Raw genomic sequence first — 19,912 nt, 5'->3', positions numbered from 1 at the left:
GTAGAGCATCGTGCAGTTAGAGTGACTCCAGAACCCTCAGAGTATGACAACATTCATTCATTTATCATTGATTCATTCAGCAACTATCAGTTGAGTCCCTGTTAAGTGCAAAGCATCAAAATACAGTGTCGAACCTGCCAAGACGACAGTTCTTAAAGAACTTATCTTCTGGAAGGATTGCGACAGATGATAAAGTAGCAAGCAAATAAATCGATTCGTAACTCAAGTAGTGGTGGATGCTTTGAAGGAAAATAAAGCAGGCCAAGAGGTTAGAAATAGCAAGAGAGGGGCATTAGGAAAGAGGGTCATTTAAACCAATGGATAAGGAAGATGGCATCTGAGCAGGGATCTGAATGAAGCAGAGTGCACCACAGGAAGATTTTAATTCTCAAGGTTGGTGCCCAAAGCCAGCAACTAACAGGGCCCTCAGACCAGCTTTGTAATTCATGAGGAAGGGGTGCGAGCGAGGGCTGCATCTGGTGGCTCCTTATTGCAGTAAATTACATTAATAATAGACACGGGGCCTTTTTGTTTCCACCTGCAAAGGGAGTACCTACTGTCAACATGTAAACTCAACAAATTAAGAAGGCGTTTCATCATCACAATTAGGCATTGCTGTGATGCTTTAAGATCCGAGGCTTAGGAAAGATCTGTCCCCTTCTCCAGCTCTGGCTTGTATCCAGGGCCCAGGGCAGCTCCTTGCCCCAGCACCAGGGCCTTGGCTATGACCCAGAGAGCAAATGCTGGACAGAGTCTGGAAGCTCAAATCAGGAAGATAAATGAAGAGGGTTGGGATGGACAGAGGCAAGGACTGGGATTTCAAGACTGTCTACCACTCTGATTTGGCCAGGAGCATTCTGACCTTTGCCAGGAGCTAACACGTGCCTCTTTGTGGTCTGAGAAAGGATTGGGGTCACCTCATCTTTTAAGCATAGATCCAGAAGGCTGGGGCTACTAGGCCTCTTCCCGTGGTTTGGGGAAGTGTTTCTTAGACCACCTGCATCAGAATCATTGGAGATTCTGTATTTAAAATGCAATGTCCAGGCTTCCTTCCAGACCTCCAGATTCAGCGTTCCCGGAATCTGCATATTAATCTGCATTTGATATGTACTCCCAAGTTTGAAAATAGCTGATTAGCTGGCAGTGGGGGGCAGCCGATCAGAAGAATATTTGCTATTGGGATTGTCCTGGGAATGCCAGGGCACATGCTTGCTGTCCTGCCATCAGATGGCACTTCCTCCGTAGGTTGATGGGGGCTGGCCACATCCCCAGATAAGACGTCCTTTTGCCTCTGAGAGAATTGAGACAGGAGTAAGGACAGGAATTTCAGAAGTTGGTTTCTATCCTGCTGTGAGGCAGTGTATGTGAGAAGGGAAAAGAAAAAGCTGTGTGTGTGTATGTGTGTGTGTGTGTGTGTGTGTGTGTGTGTGTGTTTATTGGAGACAAATGTGTCACTTTCAGATGGGTTCTTCTTTTCCAGTCTGGGCACAATTTTCAATTCTCTCTAGTGAGTCACTGCAGACATTGACTTTTTCTCACTGCCTCTTTTTGGCAAAGGACATATTTCATAGAAGGGCTGAGACCCATCTGGGGCAGGTCTGGAGAATTTACTCTTTGCAAATCCAGTTTGAAGACCCACTGGGGCCATCACAGGGCCCCACCCAGTCCTGCGCCGTGGGAGCCACAGAGACTCCTGGCAACCAAGGTGACAGGCATTTCCCCTCTTCCTAATTAGCCCTCCTTGTTAGCCCACATCCTGCCCTCTCACGGATTGTTTCTAGACTCTCTGGCCACCATCCTGCTGGTTTTAATGAGAAAAACGTCCCCAAGTACGTTTTGGCATTTATTCGTGTAATCCATCAGTAGTATAGCAATTGAGGACATGGGCTCTGGGAATTGTCCTTTAGTGGTTCCCTATTTAATCAAACTCAAAACCGAAGTTTCTGCCATATCCACAAGGCCTTCCATGATCCAACTCCTGTCGCCTAAGTTTATCTCCCCTCACTCACTCAGCTCCAGCCACACTAAACTACTTCCTGCTTCTCTAACATGTCAAAGATGCACCCACCCCAGGCCCTTTGCACAGGCTGTTCCCACTCCTGGGATGCTTCTTCCTGCAGATCTCTGCTTGACTCACTTTCTTTAGATCTCTGCTCACATGTTGCCCGATTACCTCGACCACCGTTTATAAACAACAGCCCACTTCAGTCATCACTAACCCTCTTTCTTCCTCGTAGCATTTATCACCACCTGTCACAGCATTTACTTACTCGTATTTTTCTTTAGGATATGTTTCTTCCCGCTAGAATGGTAGCTCCTCGTTGATGAGCACTTTGACTTAATTACTGTTATTTTCCCAACATCTAGACTATGACTAGCACATTATTGACCTTTAATAAATAAGTGAGTATTGGTTGATTGAACGAATTAATGAATGAATGCCTGCCTTGTTCCTTACTAGCTGTGTGGCCTTGGGCTCCTTAGCATCTCTGGGTCTCAATTCCTGTGTCAGTAAAATGGACATGGCTATAGAGGTTTGCAAGATAAAGGAGATAATACAAGTCTGTTTGTAAGCTTTAATAAAATACCTTAGCCTGGGTAATTTATAAAGTACAGAAATTTCTTTCCTCTGAAGCCTGGGAAGTCCAAGATCAAGGTGCCAGCAAGTTAAATGTCTGGTGAGGGTTCCTTCCTCATAGATGGCATCATCTAGACGTCCTCCTGTGATGGAAGAGATGGAAGAGTCAGAAGGGAGATATTCAGGGACAAGTCAGGTGTGTTTCCCGAACTCCAGAGACTGCAAAAGAGGATGCGGAGGGTAAAGCAGAATGAGGAGATGGAAGCCTTTTTTTCCTTTCTGGAAGAAGAGAGGCTGACCAGTGCTTTCCAAAAGCTGTCCAAATGGCACAAAACAAGAAGTCTGATTTACAGCCTCCTACTTGGGGCAGAGTGCTTCGCAGTTAGTAACGCGGTCTTCTGAGAATCACTTTGTTGGTGTGTCACAACCCTCCTGGAGATAGGCAGAAGTTATTAGGTGTTTGTGATTCTAGAATCGAGGTCAACTGCAAAGAACCCTCACATTGAAAAGAAACCAGTTAGTAATGGTGGGATTTCTGAGCACTATGGCCTTCTGCTGTCCTATAGACTGGGAGGAAATTCAGAGTGCAGGTGTCAGGGAATCACAGCAAGTATGATGTGAGAGAGAAAGACTGAATGGTGAGCTTTGGAAAGCAGAAGACCATGCACTGTCATTCATTCATTCAATGAACACTGAATACTTACCATGTACGAAACAGTATATTTAGGCCAGGGGCCCAGGGACTAGGACTTTAGACACTTTGTATATGTTTAATTTTCCACCTGATTTTTTTTTTTTTTTTTTTTTTTTTTTTTTTTTTTTTTTTTGAGATGGAGTCTCACTCTGTTGCCAGACTGGAGTGCAGCGGCACCTTGGCTCACTGCAACCTCCGCCTCCTGGGTTCAAGTGATTCTCCTGCCTCAGCCTCCTGAATAACTGGGACTACAGGCACCCACCACCATGCCTGACTAATTTTTGTGTTTTTAGTAGAGACAGGGTTTCGCCATGTTGGCCAGGATGGTCTCGTCTCAATCTCTTGACCTCATGATCCGCCTGCCTTGGCCTCCCAACGTTCTGGGATTACAGGTGTGAGCCACCGCTCTCAGCCTCTACTGATTTTTTTTAAAGTCTTATATAACCTAAGGAGGTTGGGGAGGCAGCATAGGTTTCATGTCACATGACATGTCAGCTCCAGTTGATTTGTTGTGGCTAACCAGAGGATTCTGATACTACAGTGTGGATATAGCAGGATAGAATCTGGTAATGGGTTCGTGATATCAGCCATGGGTTCAGGATGGGAGAATGGTAGGACAAATGCCACATATTTGCCCCTGCAGGAATGAATTCTATATATACCTATAATATGCTGACCTGAAGATCTGCAACAGAATAAAAATGGTCTCTTGACTCTACATAGTTGGTGAGTGTGATGTGGCTGATCGCTTACCATAGAGAGCTGTGAAAATTGAAGACAATAAAGGTGACAAGAATTGATGCTTCAGGGTGATAACTCAGAAAGATCATTCCCCTCCAAGGGGTGGTGTCCCAGGCTTTTACCCTTGTCTCATCCACCCCTAACTTAATGCTAGTTTAAGGCATCTTCTCCAAATATTTGACTCTGTTCTCATGGAGACCTTTTTGCACTCATATTTTACCTTGTTGTGTCATGCACAATTCATTCATACCATATATAATACAACTGGAATAGACAAGTTTGACAACAACTAACTTGGGACTGAGGTGACTCTTACTCATTGTACAACTGAATGGTAGGGAGCAGAGGGCATAAAAGCAAAAGCCTTGAGCTCACTGTGTTTTACAAGTGGCAGGGGTGAGGGACTTTGGCTAATTCAGTGAACCAGTTAAGGGAAGGTCAGTTAAGAGAGCTCCTCCTGCTAATACACAGTCGTCTTTTTACCAAAACTATGGATTACCCTACACATACACATTCTGTTTCATAGCCTCCTTTCTTTTTTAACTTAAACAAGTATTAGAAACATCTTTTCATGTCATCAAGTACTCTTCCACAACAGTATTTGAAATGGCTACATGGGATTCCATGTTAGGGATCTACCATTTAATGGATCCTCTGTTATTGAACTTCCATGCAGTTCCCAGTTTGGGACCATTAGAGGGAACATTACCTTTCAGATCCCAGTATGGGTAGTTGACAGCACTGAACACTCCCTGAGTGGTGAGCCGTGGAAATGAACAATAAAAGAGAATAAAGGATGGGAATCTAAAACAGTGTAGCCACTATGGAAAACAGTGTGACAGCTTCTCAAAAAATTAAACATAGAATTACCATGTGATTCAGCAATTCCATTTCTGAGTATATATCCAAAAGAATTGAAAGCAGGGTCGTGAAGAGTTGTCTATACACCAATGTTCACAGCAGCATTATTCACGGCAGCCGAAGAGTGGAAACAGACAGTGTCCATCAATGGATGAATGGATACACAGAATGTGGCATATTCATACAATAAAATGTTATTGAGCATCAAAAAGAAAGGAAATCCTGTCATATGCTACAACATGGATGAAACCTGAGGACATTATGCTGAGAGAAATCAGCCAGTCACAAAAGGACTAGTATATGAATCTGCCTATATGAAATCCCTGGAGATCTCAAACTCATAGAGACAGAAAGTGGAGTCCGGGCAGGGTGGCTCACGCCTATAATCCCAGCACTTTGGGATGCAGAGGCAGGTGGATCTCTTGAGGTCGAGTTTAAGATCAGCCTGGGTAACATGGTGCAACCCTGTCTCTACTAAAAATACTAAAAAATAGCTGGGCATGCCAGCATGTGCCTGTGATCCCAGCTACTTGGGAGACTGAGGCAGTAGAATTGCTTGAACACAGGAGGCGGAGGTTGCAGTGAGCCAAGATCACACCACTGCACGCCAACCTGGGTGACAGAGCTAGATTCTGTTTCAAAAAAAAAAAAAAAAAAAAAAAAAAAAAAAACAGGAAAAGAAAGTGAGACCAGGCCTGGTGGCTCACACCTGTAATTCCAGCACTTTGGGAAGCCAAGGCAGGCAGACCACCTGAGATCAGGAGTTTAAGACCAGCCTGGCCAGCATGGTGAAACCCCGTCTACAAAAATGCAAAAAATAGCAAGGCATGATGGCGGGTGCCTATAATCCCAGCTACTTGGAAGGCTGAGGCAGGAGAATCACTTGAACCCCAGAGGCAGAGGTTGCAGTGAGCTGAGATCACACCATTGCACTCCAGCCTGGATGACAGAGCAAGACTTGGTCTCAAAAAAAAAAAAAAAAGAAAGAAAAGAAAAAGAAAAGGGAAGTGGAATGGTGGGTGGCAAGGGTTGGGAGAAGGGGAAATGGGGAGTTGTTCAGTAAATATGGTTTCAGTTTTACAAGATAAGGAGGGTTCTGGAGATTGGTTGCACAACAATATGAGTGTACTTAACACTACTAATCTGTACACTTTAAAATGGTTAAGATGGTAAATTCTGTATTATGTATATTTTACACAATTAGAAAACTTTAAAAATTTTTTAAGGAAATAGAGGAATAGCTATAGGGATTAAGTATTAACAGCTGCTGAGATTATTAGAAAATGAAACAACCAGACATTATGTGCCACCTAAGGAAGCCAAGCCCCACCTGCAGTCTTACCAAAGGGATCATACCGGAGCCTGAGCCAGTCTCTGGCTTCAGCTGGCGATTCACGGGATGATCGCACGACAGAGCGGTGTGTTGAACACAATCTCAAGTGTGCGGTCAGCAACATCGGGCTGTGGGAGATGCGACAGTCAAACTTCCAGATTCTTTCAAGGAAAAAGTATAAGGAACTGAAAGGATGAATGAGGAACCCATAAATTTAAAAAGAATTAAAAGGTAGCAAATTTTTTAAATGGTAGGAATGTAGTATCTAGGGATGCACATTCGAGTAATGAAACAATTTTAAAAGACACAAGACTGATTCCTTAAAAGTCAGGACATTGGTTTCTTACAGGGGCCATGCATGGGACGGGACACGTGGGAGGCACACACAGCAAAGTCCTCTTTCTCATTTATTTATTTATTTTTGAGATGGAGTCTCACTCTGTTGCCCAGACTGGAGTGCAGTGACACGATCTCAGCTCACCGCAACCCCTGCCTCCCAGGTTCAAGCGATTCTCCCACCTCAACCTCCTGAATAGCTGGGATTACAGGCGTGAGCCACGATGCCCGGCTAGTTTTTGTATTTTTAGTAGAGATGGGTTTTCACCATGTTGGCCATGCTGGTCTTGAACTCCTGAACCCAGATGATCCACCTGCCTTGTCCTCCCAAAGTGCGGGAATTACAGGCATGAGCCACCAGGCCTGGCTTTTTTTTTCTTTTTTTTTTTTTTTTTTTTTTTTTTTTTTTTTTTTTGAGACAGAGTCTTGCTCTGTCACCCAGGCTGGAGTGCAGTGGCACAATCTCAGCTCACTGCAACCTCCACCTCCTAGGTTCAAGCAATTCTCCTGCCTCAGCCTCCTGACTAGCTGGGATTACAGGCATAAGCCACCACACCCTGCTAATTTTTTATATTTTTAGTAGCGGTGGGGTTTCACCGTGTTGCACAGGCAGGTCTCGAACGCCTGAGCTCAGGCAGTCTGGCCACCTCAGCCTCCCAAAGTGGTAGGATTATAGGTGTACACTACCCAGCCACTATTTACTTATGTATTTATTTTTGTTTTTTTGAGATGGAGTTTCACTCTTGTCACCCAGGCTGGTCTTGTTGCCCAGGCTGGAGTGCAATGGCCGGATCTCAGCCCACTGAAACCTCTGCTTTCTGAGTTTAAGCAATTCTCCTACATCAGCCTCCCAAGTAGCTGGGATTGCAGGTACCCACCACCATGCCTGGCTAATCTGTTTAATTTTTAGTAGAGACGGGGCTTCACTATGTTGGCCAGGCTGGTCTCGAATTCCTGACCTTGTGATCCACCCGCCTCAGCCTCCCAAAGTGCTGGGATTACAGGCATGAGCCACTGCCCCTGGCCTAAATTTTCTTATACACTCATATTCTCATGCCTAAATACCTCAGGGGGCAGTGACTCCAGAAAACCATACAAACCTAACACATGAATTAATGGATTATTATAAGAATTCTGGAGATGGGTGGTAGTGATGAGTGCGTGGTGGTTGCTAATTGCGTGGTTGCGAATGTAGTTAGTGTCATTAAACTGTGCATACAAAATGGTTAAAATGGTAAGTATTATGCTGTAGGTATTTTACCACAATTAAAAATAAATAAATAGGCCAGATGTGGTGGCTCATGCCTGTAATCCCAGTACTTTGGGAGGCCGAGGCTGGCAAATTACAAGATGAGGAGTTTGAGACCAGTTTGGCCAACATAGTGAAACCACATCTCCACTAAAAATACCAGATTAGCTGGCATGGTGGCTCATGCCTATAATCCCATCTACTCAGGAGGCTGAGGTGGAAGAATTGCTTGAACGTGGGAGGTGGAGATTGCAGTGAGTCGAGATCATGCCACTGTACTCCAGCCTGGGCAACAGAGTGAGACTTTGTCTCAAAAAAAAAAAAAAAGAAAAGAAAAGAAAATTCAATGCTCAACAATTCAATCAGTGCACTGGTGTCTGCTACAAAACACGTCCATTCAGTCTACCCTGGATTCCCAGGAAGATTTCTTCCTAAGATGCCCTTAAATTGACAAATCATTTAATGTTAGACCTTGTCAAAATGCTTTAAGGAGCTGTTTCGTTTCTCATTTATTTATTTTCATTGTGGTAACTTAATTTTTTTACCAAAAGTCTTCTGAAAAAGGAAGGAAGGAAATACTAGATACGAACAGATAGTCACACAGACCAAGGTTAAAATCTAGATTCTGCCTTTTGCCAGCTCTGTGACTTTTGGCAAATTACTTAAGCTCTCTAAGACTCAGTAAAGTAATCTGGAAAAGTAATTATAACACTAATTACCTCCTAGCATTGTGGTGGGACTTGAATAAAACAATACCTATCAATCCCCAAGCACCACGCCTGGCCTGGGATAGCTGCTGTAAATGTTAGTTGTTTGGTTCCGAAAAGAATTAGGCCTGGATCTAAGAAACCCTTAGTGCCATTGTCATCTCCAACCCTGACTTGCTGTGTAGTCTTAGTAAAGCCACCTGTCTCTGAGGCTGGTTACCTCATAACTGTCCCAAGAATCCCCTGTCCTCTGTGAGAACAGTACTGCTGACGTGGAGGGTCCTGCTTGCTGGGATGAAAGTGGCTTAGGGATGAGGCTGCCAGCACTTGGGTCTCCTACAACCCAGTCCAGAGCCTGCAGCCACTCCAGCAGGCAGCCGGCAGGAGGAGGCGTGGAGTTGCAGGGCTGCCCGTTGCACCCCAGCAGGTGAAAATGTGCCCCAGACACACACCTGAGACAGTAAATTGGTTTCCGTCATCCAGTGCAGGGAAGATCATGCTGGTTTTACCCTTCTTGTCAGGCTGCATCTTGTAAACCTTGTTTGCCTTCTTTTATCGAGCTGTGCTGAACTTAAAGAACAGAAAGGTTGAGTTTCATTATAGCAACCCTAGGGAAGGGCTGCCTACCTCCCAAAGATTCACTTTTCCCCCTGCATTTCTGTTTTACATAAGTAGAATCATAATGCACACATTATTTTGCTGCATTTCCTGTTTTTATGATTGTTCTATGTCAATAAGAAGAAAAGACAACCAACCTCAAGATAGTCGGTTTTATTCAGAATTCTGCTTCCCCAGGAGCATAAGAGACCAATCCCTGATTCCTTAACTGAGATAAGGAAATATCAAGTTAAATGTTAAATGGAGTTTCTGGAGTCACTGCCCCCTGAAATAACTAGGCGTGGGAATATGAGTGTATAAGAAAATTTGGTTTAAGGTGTAACGACTCAGTCAATGCACTGCCCTCTACTACAAGACACCTCCATCCAGTTTACCGTGAATTCCCAAGAGGATTTCTTCTTAAGATGCCCTTAAATTGACAAATCCTTTCATGTTAGACCTTGTCAAAGGGCTTTAAGGAGCTGTTTAGTTTCTCATTTACTTATTTTTAATTGTGATAAAATATCCCTAATACTTACCACTTTTGCCCTTTTAGGCGGACAGGTCAGTGACACTAGCTACATTCACAACCATGCACCTGTCCCCTCCCATCACCACCATCTACCTCCAGAGCCCTTCACCTTATGAGACTGAAATTCTGTGCCTATTTAACACTAACTCTCCTTTCCTCTTTTCCACAGCCCTTGGCAGCCACCATTCCACTTTCTGTCTCTGTCTCTATGAATTTGACTGCTCTAGGGACTTCATATAAGTACAATCATGCAGTATTTCTCTTTCTCTGATCGGTATATTTTACTTAGCAGAATGCCCTCAAGGTTCATGGTGGTTCATTGAGGTGGTACCACATGCCAGATGCCCTTCCTTTTTTTTTTTTTTTTTTTAGACAGCCTGGAGAGCAATGGTGCAATCTCGGCTCCCCGCAACCTCCACCTCCCAGATTCAAGCAATTCTCATGCTTCAGCCTCCTGAGTATCCTGAGTAGCTGGGATTACAAGTGCATGCTGCCACATCTAGCTAATTTTTGTATTTTTAGTAGAGACTGGGTTTCACCATGTTGGTCATGCTAGTCTTGAACTCCTGACCTCATGATCCGCCAGTCTCAGCCCCCCAAAGTGCTGGGATTACAGGTGTGAGCCATCGTGCCAGGCCTGCCCTTCCTTTTTTAAGGCTTAAAAATGTTACATGGTATATGAGGACTACATTCTGTTTACCCATTCATCTGCTGATGGACATGTGGGTTGCTTCCATCTTCTGGTTATTGTGAATAATGCTGCTATGAACATGAACATATCAGTTTCTCTTTAAAAGTGCCCAGTAATCCTTTATTCCAGTGATAATGTGGTTGTTCTGATTATACAGGGGAGCACCTCCGCTAGATACCAATAGTCAGTTAATAGCTCTCTTGAACACCTACAGCCTGGATAGGAACTTGTTCAGGAACCGGATAAATAGCAAGGTGGCAGGAGACACAGGACAGGGTGGGAGTGAGGGTGGGTGCAGCCACAGCTGTAAGTGCACACAGCTGTAACTTTCCGGCATTGAGCAGGTCCTCATGGGAACGATTTATGAAAACTGTGATGATTTTTCCATTTCCTTGACTCTGTGATTGTTTTCATAAGAAGCTAAGTGGTTCCTGTGTGATTATATATATATCCCAGGTGTTGTGCAGAATTTTAACTAAAATGCCGAAATCTAGGGCTATTTGCCTATCACGCATCCATCTATTCAACTTCCCCCAGCAAGTTCACAGCACTATGTAAATTGCTTAGAACCAGTGGAAGTTTTCTGTGAGTTCTGGAAAACAAGAGGAGGGGAAAATCAATGGAGAGAAGTAGGAGTAGGCTGAGCACACTGGCTCACACCTGTAATCCCAGCACTTTGGGATGCTGAGGCAGGCGGATCACCTGAGGTTGGAAGTTCGAGACCAACCTGGCCAACATGGTGAAATCCAGTCTCTACTAAAAATACAAAATTAGCTGGTGCGGTGGCACTTGCCTGTAATCACAGCTACTTGGGAGGCTGAGGCAGGAGGATTGCTTGGACCCTGGAGGTGGAGGTTGCAGTGAACTGAAATCACCCATTGCACTCCAGCCTGGGTAACAAGAGCAAAACTTTGAATCAAAAAGAAAAAGAAAAAAGAGAGAAAAAAAAAAACAGGAGTGAAGCAGATACCCAATTAGAAGAAGATGGCAGGCTGACAGGAAAGTACAGCGGCCGAGTGTCTGCTGGCAAGCTGCGCATCGGGGCTCACTGGCACAAACGGTAAGGCAGAACTAGTGGCCCCCTAGACCCGGGGGGGTTGGAGGCCCGGGGAAACATCAACTCTCCATCCTAAGACAACACTACACCCTTCCGCTCCTAATCAAGGCCTACATTCCAGCATTCAAGCGCATTAAATAATAGTTGTCCAAATGTGTGGAAAAGGATTTTCTCTTTTCAGAGTCACCCTTTCAAAATGTAGACGCTCCTTACAGAGCTCTCTGAATTTTAAGGCCCTTTCGAGTTCCTCCAGCTTGGCTGTTCTCAAACTGCTCTGAAGGGCCTCTGGTGAGTCTGGGGCAAAGAGGAGGAGTCCAACAGACAGGGCTCTGCGTCTCCCCTCTCCACTCCAGCTACTGCAGCAAGCTGCTTCTATCTGTCTTATATAAATTGTTACATAAACCAGTAGTTGCACTACCGGGAAAAGCGGGGCGGGGAAATGTTTGAAAAATCCCTGATCTTGAGCAACCCCCTTGTTTAAAAAAGGAGGCCTTGAGAAGTTGAGAGAAGGGTTCAAAGCCACACAGCAAATTCATTCAACAAATATTTTTTACTGTACCAGACACACAGTAAACAAAGATGAGTGCACAAATCCCTGCCCAGAAGACTGGGCCCTTCTCTCCAGGATGGCTCTTCTGCAGCCTTGAGGGGACACATGGGGCACTGTCAGCAAGGAGGGGGACAGCCTTCTCCCCATAATATGTTCAGCCACATCATGTTGTCACCCCAAATATGAGTGAGGCCATCTCTCCTGTTCATGCAAAAGGGAACAGACATTAGTTCTCTTTAGACTATTGTCCCTCAACCATCTCGTTTCACTCTTTCTGAAGCCCTGTAATGTGTATGCCTACCAAATGCCAAGAGTTCTAGCATGTGAGGCTACCAAGCTGATTAAGACATGGCCTCTGCTCCCAAGAACCTTCCAGCTAAACAGGGGAGAGAAAATCACAGTACAGAGTCAGTTCTACACACTGAGAAGTTATCAGTCTTGGAGTCTGGGTCAGGGAGAGAAGAGACACGTCTAGCTAGAGGATGTGTCTCTCTTCTCTTTCCAACTTTCAATTAAGAAATCAGATGTTGGGGCTGGGCGTGGTGGCTCATGCCTGTAATCCCAGCACTTTGGGAGGCCGAGGTGGGCAGATTACGAGATCAAGAGTTCAAGACCATCCTGGCTAATATGGTGAAACCCCGTCTCTGCTAAAAATACAAAATTTAGCCTGGCGTGGTGGCACACAGCTGTAGCCCCAGCTACTCAGGAGGCTGAGGCAGGAGAATTGCTTGAACCTGGAGGCAGAGGTTGCAGCGAGCTGAGATCGTGCCACTGCACTCCAGCCTGGGCAACAAGAGCGAAACTCTGTCTCAAAAAGAAAAAATGAAAGAAATCGGATGTTGGAGTCAGGCAGCCCTTACTTCAAAGCCCAGTGGCCCTTATAACTATGTGAGCTTGGACCAAGGGCGTAGGTTCCCAGAGCCTCATCTGAAAAATGGGGATGATAATTACAGTTCCTACTTCTGAATGTTGCTGTGGGGATTGAATGAGATAACGCAGGTCCAACTCTTAGCCTCGGTAAATATGTCCTTTATTTAAGGACTTCAGGAATGAGGTGAGGATGAGACAGAAGCACTCCAAAGGCTCCTCCCAGGCAGGTAGCAGAGTGGGGAAAGTAGGCAGCGTGGAAGTGGGTGCTCTACCTGCGGCTGCTAAGAGCCGGGAAGTGCCGCAGGAAAGAGGGAGCAGGGCCAGGAGACAGAGGGGTCCCTCCAAGGCCAAACTGAGGACTTGGGCCCCTGGAACTCATTTTTGAGTTCTAAAAGTTTTCTTGTAGTTTCCCTAGGATTTTCTACAAATAAGACCACGTCGTCTGCAAATAGATAGTTTTACTCCTTTCTTTCAAGTCTGGATGCCTTTATTTCCTTTTCTTGCTTAATCGCTTGGCTTCTTTTAACTCCTTTTATTTTTGACTGTGTGAGAACCAGGCCTGGCTGAAGTCAGAGAGAGGGACAGACTGCTCTCTGGAAGGCTGGCCAGACATGGGAGGATATGTAGGGCTAGTCAGGTGACTGCCAGGGCAGATCTCTGAAACTCTGATCTGGCAGGCGCTCCAAGTACCCCCGAGGGATGATCAGGGAGGAGGGGCCAGGTGAATGCCTCTTTGGAGCACCCAGTGATGGGAACATATTTCTGTACCATTCAGTAACTTCATTAAGTGCCTCCCGAATTCTTGGCTCTGAGGACACAGAGATGACTCCAAAGCACATGTGACACCCACAGTCTAGTGAAAAAAGTCTCATCAGTAATTAAGGGATTATAACCTAACTTTATTTATTTATTTATTTTTGAGACAGCGTCTTGCTCTGTTGCCCAGGCTGGAGTGCAGTGGCACGATCTCCACTCACTGCAAACTCTGCTTCCAGGTTCAAGCAATTCTCGTGCCTCAGCCTCCCAACTGCTGAGATAAGAGGTGTGCATCGCCACGACCAGATAATTTTTTGTATTTTTAGTAGAGACAGGGTTTTTGCCATGTTGCCCAGGCTGATATCGGACTCCTAAACTCAGGCAATCTGCCCGCCTTGGCCTCCCAAGGTGCTGGGATGACAGGCATGAGCCACCGTACCCAGCCACAGCCCAGCTTTATAAGGGTTGTAATTGAGGTCTGTGCAGAGTTCAGCAAGGCGCTAGAGAAGGAAGTGAATTAAGCCTGCCCAGTGAGATTGAGGAACGGCTAAAAGGAAGTGGCATCAGAACTGGGTTGTAAAGAACTAACTGAATGTCTTGCCAGGGTAAGAGGATGGGAACAGGCATTTTCTGCAGGAGAACCACATTTGCAAAGGTATGGAGTGTACATGAGCAGGGCCTATTTGGGGGGAGTGGAGAATCAGAGATGAGGCTACACAGTAAGATGGGTCCAGGTGGAAGAAGCTCGGTGTGATGGGTCAAAGGTGTTGATATATATCTAGCCACTGCCCAGCGCCCTCCCTCTGTTTCCAGAGTAGACCTGTTCACTTATCTCTTGGGCATTTGCCAGGCTGATTGGAGTGGTGAATAAAGAAAAGACGGCACTGGGAAAGCTAAGTTGATTTATATTAGAAATTACATGATACTCTTCAATAAATCAGAAAGATTTAAGAGTGGGTGAGAGAAGGGAAAAGGGAATTAGAGAGGAACCAAGTCAAGCTGAAGTTTTTGAGAGCTTGGGCAGGGAGATTTGAGGATGAGCAGGTGATGCTGTAGCTGGCATTGTGGGGTGACAGATGGGAAAAGACGTTCTTTGCGATGGTTTTGCCTCTTTGAAAGTCTTCAGTAGGATCGAAGTTACTTTTCCATATCATTTTATTTTCCAGATGTTGGGCTTGAACTTCTTTTGAATGTGGTACCATGAGGCCGTGTGCGGTGACTTATGCCTTAATCCCAGCACTTTGGGAGGCTAAGGTGGCTGAATCACTTGAGATCGGGGTTGGAGACCAGCCTGGCCAACATGGTGAAACCCTGTCTCTACTAAAAATACAAAGAATAGCCGGGCATCATGGTGGGCACTTGTAATCCCAGCTAGTCAGGAAGCTGAGGCATGAGAATCACTTGAAGGCGGAGGTTGCAGTGAGCTGAGATGGGGCCATTGCACTCCAGCCTGGGCTACAGAGCGAGACAGGCTGGTCTTGAACTCCTGACCTCAGGTGATCCGCCCACCTCTGCCTCCCAAAGTGCTGGGATTACAGGCGTAACCCACCATGCCCGACCTTATATTTTCTTTATGTAAATACACACCCAGAAGGAGGCTTGTCTGAGCTGCACGGGACTTCATCTACACTTGAGCATCTCCCTTTCACTTCTGCAGTGCTTGGAGAAATCAAGATAAGACCACTTTTTCTGTGATTTCTTGACTTGCCAACACCCACTAGGAACTTCCTGTCTCTGAGAGTGAATAGAGTCTGTCCTTAGCTAGCACTTGCCCAAGGAAGCAGCCAAAAGTAAGATTTGCTATCAGTCACTAGGGAAATGATTGCTGTCGGAGCTGACCCAATTAACCAGCAGGACAGAACATTCTTGGATGAACTAGGACAGGCCCCAGCCATCCCTAAGGCATATCAGAAACAAGGGGAGAATTGGGAGTCTTACTCACATTTCTATCTCTGGTGGCTTGGCCTAGCATAATACCTCTTACCACATTATTGTTTAATTAATAGTTCCTGAATATATTAATGAATTAGCATAACATGAAACTCTGAATGTGGTCATGTTGGGTCAGAACTGTGGTGCATTAGAGGCAGATTCATCTGCTTATTCATTCATCACTTATTGAACTCCTCCTACCATAATTCAGCTTTGGTTAGGAAACTGGTTCACAATATTGGTTGCATTAGAACCATCTGGAGAGTTTTTAAAAATCCAGGCCAGGCACAGTGGCTGATGCCTGTAATCCTAGTGCTTCGGGAGGCCAAGGCAGGAGAATTGCTTGAGGCCAGGAGTTCAAGGTCACATTGAGCTATGATCAGGCCACCGCACTCTAGCCTGGGCAACTGAACAAGAACCTGTCTCGAACAATTTTCTTTCTTTTTTTTTTTTTTGAGACAGAGTTTTGCTCTTGTTACCCAGGCTGGAGTGCAATGGCTCGATCTCGGCTCACCGCAACCTCCGCCTCCCGGGTTCAGGCAATTCTCCTGCCTCAGCCTCCTGAGTAGCTGGGACTACAGGCACGTGCCACCATGCCCAGCTGATTTTTGGCATTTTTAGTAGAGACGGGGTTTCACCATGTTGACCAGGTTGGTCTCGATCTCTTGACCTCGTGATCCACCCGCCTCGGCCTCCCAAAGTGCTGGGATTACAGGCTTGAGCCACCGCGCCCGGCCCAATTTTCTTTTTTAATCCTGAAATCCAGATACACCCCAGACCAGTTACATCAGAATCAAGTCCAGGAATCGTGAATCTTTGGCATCAGTGTTTTTTTAAAGCTCTGTTTATGATTCCAGCGTGCAGCCAAGTTTGAAAGCCACTGGGCTAGGTGCTGGAAATACAAATGAATATCACAGTTCCCCTGCCCTTGTAGGGACCAAAGTATAAGTAAGGGATACCTGAATTCGTTCTATGGAATATAGTGGGCCAGGCACGGTGGCTCACTCCTGTAATCTCAGCACTTTGAGAAGCTGAGGTGAGTGGATTACCTCAGGTCAGGAGTTTGAGATCAGCCTGGCCAACATGGCGAAACCCCGTCTCTACTTTAAAAAATAGAAAAATTAGCCAGGTGCAGTGGCACGCACTTGTAGTCCCAGCTACTCGGGAGGCTGAGGCAGGAGAATTGCTTGAACCCAGGAGGTGGAGGTTGCAGTAAAACGAGATTGTGCCACTGCACTCCAGCCTGGGCAACAGAGTAAGACTCTGTCTCAAAAAAAAAAAAAAAAAAAAAGAACATAGTGTTAAATGCCTTCATAGAGATACAGAAACAATACTGTGGGAACCCAGAAGAAGAAATGCTTAAATATAGCTAAAAGATACAGGAAAGCTTTGAAAAAGAAAGAACACTTAAGATGGACTTTGTGGAATAAATAGAAGTTCATCTATATTTTCCTTCCCTCTGCCTCCCTCCCTTCCTTTTTCTTCCCATCTTCTTTGTCAGCCTTTCCACATCTGCTTTCTCCTTTTCATTCTTCTCACCTTTGTTTCAGGTGGGCTCTGAAATAGTCCCGTAAGTATAGACAATAGTAAACATAAATGAAGTGCCAGTCTGCAAGATACATCCTCTTCCCTGAAAAGGGAATACTGTGTGTAGAGCCCCAAAAAATGGCAAGAACCTGGGGTGTTTGGGGACAGCGAGTTCATTTTTACTGGAGTGCAGTGGGTCAAAACATGAAGGAAATGGCACACCAACAGCCTAAGGAGTTTGAACTTTTCCTTCAAGGCATTTAGGAGCAAAACAACATATGACGTGATTTAAAACAGTGTTTACCACATCTTGGGTGTTACCTGAAGTGACTCTAAATGGTACAGAGATGTACCATTAATTAATTTTGAGTCACACTGATTTTCAAGTCTTATTTGTATATTTCTGTCCTTCTGATTACCTCCAAGAGAATCTCAATTTGGTGCTGGTAGATCATTAACACCCGTTTTACTCTTGCTAAGGTTACTCTTTAACAAAGCAGAGCCTTTCTCACAATGTCTGGCTAGAATTAAATCACATTGTTCTATTGTCATCTTATTTATGCCTATGGAAAGTTCTGTAGGTAACAAAAAAATGATAACTGGTTTTTGATATGTAGTAGTGAAATAAAGTTATGCCAAAAAAAAAATAGATCCACTTATATATAAAGTAAATGGTGGTATAGGAAAGACATAGATCAGCAAAAATTGTAATGGGAATAAGTAACTGAAGGAGAGAAATGTGGATTTAGAAAGATTGCTTGCAGTTGACATGGGTTGGGGACTGGAGGGGGTGAGATTGGAAGCAGGCTGGCCAGTTAGGGGGCTGTTGCAGTATCCCAGGTGAGAACAAACTTGAGCTTGGACCAACGCAGCCTCCAAATGATGAACAAACGGAGTAGACAGCTGGCCTCTAGAAGGCCAATGACGGACAGGAGATACCGGATCTAGGGAGGGGACACTGGCTGAAGCTCACTGGGTAGGTTTAGGGGCAGATGAGAGAGACCAAGCCCCAGGGCCTGACCCCAGGTCTATGACAGTGAAAGTACTACGCATGCAGACAATAATTTTGAATTCCATTATTGGCCTCGGGTGCTAAGATGAGCTCATACATAGAGGAATCTGGGAGCAAGAGGCAGCTTGCTGCTGGATCCCAAGTCTGGTGGGGCAGCATTCACCGGAGGAGCTATTAAAAAACACACAGTTATTGGCACCGTCCAGACCTACTGGATCCTACTGAATCCACTAAGCTAGATCCCAGCGTACCATATATTTCACAGTTGTTCTGATAATTCTTATGAACCCAACCTGGATGTAACCACAGTGTGGAAGCTCTTGCTACTCCAAGTGAAGCTGGTGGGCCAACAGCATGGGCAACACCTGGGAGCTTGTTAGAGATGCAGAATCTCTGGCCCTACCTCAGATCTCCTGAGCCATTTTAATGAGACTCAGAAAATGTATTTGCACGTCAGGGTTCAGGAATCACTGGCCTAGACAAGTGAGTTTTAAATCCTGGTTGCATACTGGATCACCTGGGGACCTTTAAACCAGAGTGGCTGTGGGTCTGGGAGTGGGGCCAAGGGATACGTATGAGTTTTCTTTCTTTTCTTTCTTTCTTTCTTTCTTTATTCTGCCCTCTATTAAATTAATTTTGTACCTTTGTCAAAAATCTTTATTTATTTATTTGAGATGGGAGTCTTGCTCTGCTGCCAGGCTGGAGTGCAGTGGTGCAATCATGGCTCACTGCAACCTCCGCCTCCTGGGTTCAACCAATTATCTTGCCTCAGCCTCCCGAGTAGCTGGGACTATAGGCATGCACCACCATGCCAAGCTAATTTTTGTATTTTTAGTAGAGACAGGATTTCACCATGTTGGCCAGGATGGTCTCGATCTCTTAACTTCCTGATCCATCTGCCTCATCTTCCAAAGTGCTGGGATTACAGGCATGAGCCACCATGCGCAGCCAGTATGAGTTTTCTTACATTAAGCCTTTTAGGAACACTCAGTTGTAGGAAATAATACAGCAATCCTGCATATAGTTTACTCAATTTCCTCCAGTGGTAGCATTTTGCAAAACTAGTAAAATATCACAGCCAACATATTGACATAAAGACAATCAAGTACAGGAGAGTTCCTTCGGGAGCCACATCCCCTTTCCTCTCACCTCCCCCATTACTAACCCCTGGCAACCACTAATCTGTTCTCCATTTCTATAATTGTGTCATTTCAGGAATGTTATATAATGTCATAGTTAGTAACCTTTTGGGGCTGACTTCTTTCACTTCACATAATTCTCTGGAGACTCATCCAAGTTGATGGGAATAGCACTAGTGCATTCCTTTTTACTGCTGCATAGTATTCCACAGTTGGTTGCTCATTCACGCATCAAAGGGTATCTGGTTGTTTCCGGCTTTGAGCTATTATGAATAAAGCTGCTATAAACATTCATGTTCAGGTTTTTTTTTGTGGGCAAATAAGTTTTAGTTTCTCTGGGATAAATATCCAGGAATATAATGACTCAAATATATGGTAGTTATATGTTTAGTATTATAAGAAACTGTCATTCTCTTCCAGAATTGTTGTATCATTTTCATTCCCACCAGAAATGTGTAAGTGATACAGTTTCTCTGTAGTCTTCATCAGCATTTGGTGTTGCCACTGTCTTTTATTTTAGCCATTCTGACGGCTGTTCAGTGATATCTCATTGTGGTTTTGATGTGCATTTCTCTGATGGCTAGTAATATTGAACATCTTTTCACATGCGGATGTGCTGCCATCTGTGTAATCTATTTGATAAAATGTTTTCTCATGTCATTTGCCCATTTTCTCATTGGATTGTCTGGTTTTTACTGTTGAGTTTTGAGAGCTCTTTATATATTCTAAATACTAGTCCTTTGTTAGATA

At 44.8% G+C, this 19,912-nt stretch overlaps 1 protein-coding gene across 3 annotated transcripts in view; it reads left to right on the top strand.

The window, feature by feature from the left end:
• The window catches only part of HRH1 (histamine receptor H1), a 103,385-nt gene that overhangs the window by 60,196 nt on the left and 23,277 nt on the right, over window positions 1-19,912 (top strand). Inside the window, exon 1 of one of the 3 annotated variants that reach the window (XM_074404785.1) lies at window positions 13,803-14,207. The exons of the other annotated variants lie outside the window; for them this stretch is intronic. The gene's annotated coding sequence lies outside the window, so the exon portion shown is untranslated. Of the gene's footprint in view, window positions 1-13,802; window positions 14,208-19,912 lie in introns of those variants that run through there. 3 annotated transcript variants of the gene reach the window in all.

Source organism: Saimiri boliviensis, chromosome 8, assembly GCF_048565385.1.
Source record: "Saimiri boliviensis isolate mSaiBol1 chromosome 8, mSaiBol1.pri, whole genome shotgun sequence".
NCBI classification, from domain to species: Eukaryota; Metazoa; Chordata; class Mammalia; order Primates; family Cebidae; genus Saimiri; species Saimiri boliviensis.
The sequence above is the reverse complement of the archived record's forward strand: the minus strand, read 5'-3'. Positions and strand labels throughout refer to the sequence as shown.